The sequence below is a fragment of the Propithecus coquereli genome, unplaced genomic scaffold, assembly GCF_000956105.1.
Source record: "Propithecus coquereli isolate 6110/MARCELLA unplaced genomic scaffold, Pcoq_1.0 Scaffold119, whole genome shotgun sequence".
Classification (NCBI taxonomy): domain Eukaryota; kingdom Metazoa; phylum Chordata; class Mammalia; order Primates; family Indriidae; genus Propithecus; species Propithecus coquereli.
The window spans coordinates 515,799-521,798 of NW_012135969.1; the positions used below are offsets into that span (position 1 = coordinate 515,799).

Below are 6,000 nucleotides of genomic sequence, written 5' to 3' on the forward strand. Positions count from 1 at the left end.
TCTCAAACTTCTGACCTCAAGTGATCCTCCTGCCTCAGCCTCCCAGAGTGCTAGAATTACAGGCATGAGCCACCACGCCTGGCCTGAGAAGCACTGTTTTAAAGGAACTGTTCAATGCTCTCAAGAGCCTACTTTTTGTCTGAAATAGTGATCATTCCTCAATTTATAATTTTTCAAAAAAAATTGGTATCTTCATGGGTAGAGTAGAAACTCAGCCCCTTGTAGAACTTAACAGTGATCGAATGATTTTTATAAACCACTTGCTGGGGAATTTTTGGCTCAAGTGCCACATTTTGCAATCTCAATATATTCAGAGTCAGCGAAATGCTAATTTGGAAATAAATAGGCTTTCTCTAGTCGTCTGGCGTAATGGAAAGTTAAAAGTGAAGCAGGGGGTTCAAGGTTGGTCCCATTGTGCAATTGTGCAAAAATGCCCTTTCCTCTTTTGTGATCGTCCCTGAGATTGTTCATGTCCTCATGTCAGTGCTGGACAGTTCACGTTCAAGTGCTTTGGTTATGCTCATATTTGAGCGCTTACTGTATGTGCTAAAGCGGTGTGGGTACATCATCTCTTTCAACTTTCACAACAAATCCCTTTTTTTTTTTTTCTTTTTTTGAGAAAGAGTCTTGCTCTGTTGCCCCAGCTAGAATGCAGTGGCGTTCTTGTAGCTCACAGCAACCTCAAACTCCTGGGCTCAACTGATTCTCTTGCCTCAGCCTCCCGAGCAGCTGGGGCTACAGGCATGTGCCACCACACCCAGCCAATTTTTCTATTTTTTGTAGAAACCGGTTCTCTCTCTTGCTCAGGCTGGTCTCGAACTCCTGAGCTCAAGCGATCCTCCCTCCTAGGATTACAGGCATTGAGCCACCGTGGCTGGCCACAGCAAATCCCATTTTACAGATGAGGATACTGAGGTGAAGACCGGTTAAGACACTTGCCCAGGATCACACGGCAAGCAAGCCCCTGAGGACTGGCCACTTTGGAGCTGACGCCATGCTGCAATCACTGGGCCGCACTGCCTTTGGTTTGGGAAGGGAAGCTGGAGGGATGGGGAGGCTGCAGGGGTCCCCGCTGCGGGAGGCCAGCTCCCCACCACCTCTGCCTTGGGGCTTGGGGGTCTGCGGTCACCTGAGGCTACCAGTGGAGGCCCTTTGATAGCTGGAGAAGGCCACCCCAGTGTGGATTCCAAAGAGTCTGTGCCGGGGGAGAAAAGCAACTTTTTTCCCCTCCTTTTCTAGTGTCTCTGCCTGAGGCCATGCACATTAGACTAGACAGACTGACAAGAGAAAAATAAGAGTTTATTAACACATGCAGCGCACACCGTGCAGGAGGAACCCCAATGATGAGTAACTCAAAGGAGTGGTTAGAACTTGGGATCTATTAATAGTGATATATGGCGTCTTAACAATGAAAAATAAATTTGTAGAGAAGTGACAAGACAAAGGAAAAGTGGTTTTAGGCTTCCAAGGGTGGCAAACCGTGGGAAAACTAATCAAGTGAGGTTTGTTTGCCCAGGCCCATCTTGGTGCCGACTTTCTGTCTTTGTGGCCATAAAACTTCCCCGGGAAGGGAGGATTTATAGCAGTCCTCATTTCTCAGCAGTGTCTGTTTTTAGTCAGATAAGGAAGCTCTGGGAAAGCTTCTTTCTGTATGTGTTGATTTGCATTTGCCTCCAGCTCAAAATGGTCCTTATGCCGAAGTGGTGTGTTTTGGGGTGGCATATTCTGATTTTCTACAGCTGCTTTAGGGCAGTAAGGTGTCCAGGTGGGTTCTCTCAGGGCGCCCAGGCTGGTTCTAGATTACTCACTCGGCCCTGGGTCGTTGGAACCTGAGAGCTCCCTCGGGCTGAAACCACAGGCACTGGGGAACCTGCCCTTGCAGGGATTCAAGGTAGTCAGGAGCCTTGCTTTGCTAAGGGACATCCCCGCCCCTGCCCTGGGGCTGCTACTCGCCAGCTGTGTGACTTTGACCAAGACGTCTTGCCCGCCACCCCTGTCCCCCTGACTTGGTTGCTTCAACTGTTACATGGCAATGGGATTAAATGGGAAAGGGGAAGAAGTAGGACTATGGGAGACGGTGCTCCTTGTCCCAAGGAGTCAGTGTGTTATCCCCTCCATACAGTGAGCATTCAATCACTATTCGTTTACAAACACAGAGGAACTTGAGCCCTAGAGAGTGCAGTGTCTTGCCCAGGCCGAGACTAGAGCGCTGTCCAGTCCCAGGCTGGGCTGCTGAGATCAGGGTTGCAGTCCCTCTGCGATCTGGGCTCTGACCCGGCAGCCGGTTAGCGAATCCGACAGGTCTGTAACCTGCCCAGGTGCTGAGGGGAGAGAGAGAGCCTTGGGGCCTGCAGTGACCTCACCTCACCTTGCCTAGAAGGCTCCCATCCTGGAAGCCCGGAGTTTCCTGTTTCCAAGTATTTCCCCTCAGCTGCTGCTCAGGGACAGGAGCCCGCAGGCCACGACTGATTCCTTTTCTTTCTTTTCCCCTTCTTACTGAATTGCTAAAGAGCAGGCATCCATTTGAGGATTTCTCTCCTTAATTCCCTGGGACTTCCTTAACAGAAACCACTTTTTAAGTAATCCCTTTTCTCCACTCCCCACAAAAAATCAGAAAGGGAGATTCCCCCTCGGCCTGGGGGAAGCCAGGTGATTCTCCAAGGAGCCAGATCCTTCGGCCCCTGGTGATCCACCCTCAGTCTTCTCCCACACTCACCCTTGACCTCCCTTTGGGAAGACTCCCTCAGAGTGGCTAACAGCTGTCATTGCTTACACATCCTCACAGCCGTCCCCAGTCTTCAGCATGGCCAAGTTCCTCGGCAACTCTTTGCTCTGGGTACTATTCCACCTCTATAAACTGCAAATTTCTTTTGTTCCGTGTTGATTTTTTTTTCTCCTTACACCCTAATTGTCTCTAGGTTGGGAGAGCACCTTCCTTCTCTGTCACGGTTAAAGCTAACATGCATTGAGCACTCCCTGCGTCTGAGGCCCTTGGAGTCCTCGCTTAATCCTCAAGATCCTCATAGGGTACACGGGGGCTCTGTTCTTATTCCTGCTCTACCGATGGGAGAGTGGGCCCAGAGGTTAAGGAAACTGTCCTTGTCCCATGGCCAGCGCGAGTAGGGTTGGAGCCCAGGGAGCCCGGCAGCAGAGCAGTGATCTTAAACCTACCGATTTCTTTTGTCGCTAAACCAATTGACTGCGTTCTTCTCTATTTCCCATCTTACTCGGTTTGGTTTCCACGTTATCATCTGCATACTTGTAGAATCCAACTCTGTCTACTTTAGAAGTTAAGATTAACATCCTGGGTGATCTGGGCGACACTGGGCAAGTTATGGGACCTCTCAAGGCTTTGGTCACCTTCTCTGTGAAATGAGGGGGATGGGCCAGACTGTAGGTCAATGGTCCCCAAGGTTTATTAAAACACAGATCGTGGCCAGGTGTGGTGTCTCACGCCTGTAGTCCCAGCACTTTGGGAGGCCGATGCGGGAGGATCACTTGAGGCCAGGAATTTGAGACCAGCCTGGGCAGCATAGTGAGACCTCGTTTCTACAAAAAATTAAAAATTAGCCAGGCATGATGGCACATGCCTGTAGACCCAGCTACTCAGGAAGTTGAGACAGAAGGATCGCTTGAGCCCAGGAGGTTGCTGTGAGCTATGATCATGCCGTTGCACTCCAGCCTGGGTAACAGAGCAAGACCCTGTCTCTGAAAAAAAAAAAACCCAAAAACAAAAAACACAGATTGTTTGACACCACCTCGTTCCTCCCAAATTCTGATTTTCTGATTCAGCAGGTCTGGAGTGGGGCTGAGAATTTGCATTTCTAGCAAGTTCCCACATGCTGCCGTCGCTGTTGGCCTGGGAACCACACTTTGAGAACCACGCTCTAGATGCTCTGAGTTCCCTTCTGATTGTGCTGCACTAAGGTTCTGCTTCTTGTCAGAAGGCGAAGGGTCATTGTTACCCCCAGAAATCCTGAAGGGATCACTCAGGGCTGGCCAGCAGGGAAAACTCAAAAACACTGCGCTTGTGTGTGTGTGAGGGGGTGACCCCCAGTAAAATAATGGGCCGGTGGGGGGTGTGTCTGTGGACAGATCAGCGAACCAGCTAGGTGCAGAGCGGGGGTCTTGGCCAACCTTTCCTGCTCCCCAACATCTCCCACCGGCGGCGCTCCTGGGCCAGCCATTTTGGGAAGTGGCTCACAGGGCGCAGTTCTGGCTCCTAAGCCCCCTTTCCCCTGAGCAATACAGAGGAAAACTGCTCCCCTAGATACGCAAAAGGGTGCGAGGCAGCCTGTTTCCAAGGAGCAGCCCGGGGGTCCCTGGAGAGAGTGCTGGGGACCAGCGAGGAGGCAGGAGCCTGGGGAGGCGCCTGGTCTTTGCCGTCTTGGCTTTAGACTCTAAGCTCAGCAATTTTTCTTTTACTTTTTAACTGTTGGATCATAAAGGCCCCTCCACTGGCCTGTCTCCCCCCGGCGAGGGCGGACGCGGCCCTGGCAGGAATCCTGTGTGTCTCGGTTTCCGTGTCGACTTCCTGCTGCCTGGAGTCATACAGTTGAATTCCACACTACATTTTTCTTTTCCTATATTATTTACTTTTTAAAATCTTATATTTATTTTTAAAATTGTGGTAACACACACGTAAGCTAAAATTTACCATTTTAACCCTTTTAAGTGTCCGGCTCAGGGGCATTAAGTACCCAGGGCTCCTGATAACTGGCCCTGGAAGAGATGCTGAGTCCTGCCCTGTTGAGTCAAACCGGCCACCGCCCCATCAGAGTGCCCGCCTGCTCGGCACCCACCTCCTGCCTTCTCTCTGCCTGGAATTCAGACCGCCCGGGTGTTTCTTAAGGAGGCAGAAACCGCTGGTCCTCACGGCATTCCTGCCGCCCAGCGTGACGAGAGCAGCCGTGACAGGAAGGGGTCATCGAGAGAGAACCAAAGACAAGGCGGTCTCTGTGCCCAGTCCCCTCTGGGAGGAAGAGAGGAGCCCTTGAGGGTCAGTCCCCACCCATCCTGCGAGGCACAGAGCCAGCCAGGCCTGAGCCCACCAACCCTGCCCCCCAGGTGGCGCTTCCTACTTCAGCATGCAAGATGGTAAAAAGTACTCCATGAAAAAGTGGATGACACCCCCACCCCAAACTCTGCTTTTGTAGTGGTCGCTCTACTGCCGAAAAGAAACGACAACCACAGCGCGCGCAGACTGGTGTCCCATCACTATTGTCCACGTGTTCTGCTTTGGAAAACACAGACTTGAGGCTCTTTCCCGCTTGGTCTGGTTCCAGAGCTGTTGGGACTATGGGGGTACAGGAAGCATGGGGTCCTGTGGGTCCTCCCAGGTCAGACTTGGTGGGGGTGCTGCCCACGGCCTCACTCAATGTGTGGAAGTTGACACAATGGCTTGACTTCTTCGTCGGGCTGATTCATCATCTGGCTGTGACGCCTGCCTCTGGCCTGCCAGGACAGAAGAGGGGCCCCTTAGGAACTTCTGGCCCCGGTCCCTCTAGAGGGGAGGCACAATGGAGTTGTGATAAGACAGGGTGTTGGGGGAGGTGGATTTATGGAAACAGGATATTTTTAAATTTGAGAAGCAGAAGGGTTGTGACTCCCAGCTGTGACAGATGGGCCCTGAGCCTGCCCAGGGTCCAGGAGGGACTGGGTTTGAGCTTGGGGCTGGGTATAAACCGAGGCCCCTTGGCATGCTTCCTTCAAGTAAGACTGAGGACTTAGGGAGGGGTCATGGCCCTCCACCCTTACTTCTACCACCTTCCAGAACAGCAACCATCCCAACACCTGTGCCTCCTCTCGGGGCCTTCCCCAGGTAGTAGTGAGGGTCCTGTGGCTTCTCTGTCTTCAAGCCTGTGTCCACAGAGGGCTGTCTGGGGGATCTGCCCCAGTGTGTGGGCCACTGACTATTCAGCATCTCTGCTAGTGGTGGGGGCCTGTTCCTGTCCCAAGGTGCAAGACATACCCCTCTCTTGCCTCTTGCAGTGAAAACCA

The 6,000-nt window shown here is 52.0% G+C and overlaps 1 protein-coding gene across 1 annotated transcript in view; it reads left to right on the forward strand.

Moving 5' to 3' along the window:
- PECAM1 (platelet/endothelial cell adhesion molecule 1) overlaps positions 1-6,000 on the forward strand; it is a 42,319-nt gene that overhangs the window by 27,870 nt on the left and 8,449 nt on the right. The gene's annotated exons all lie outside the window — the stretch shown is intronic.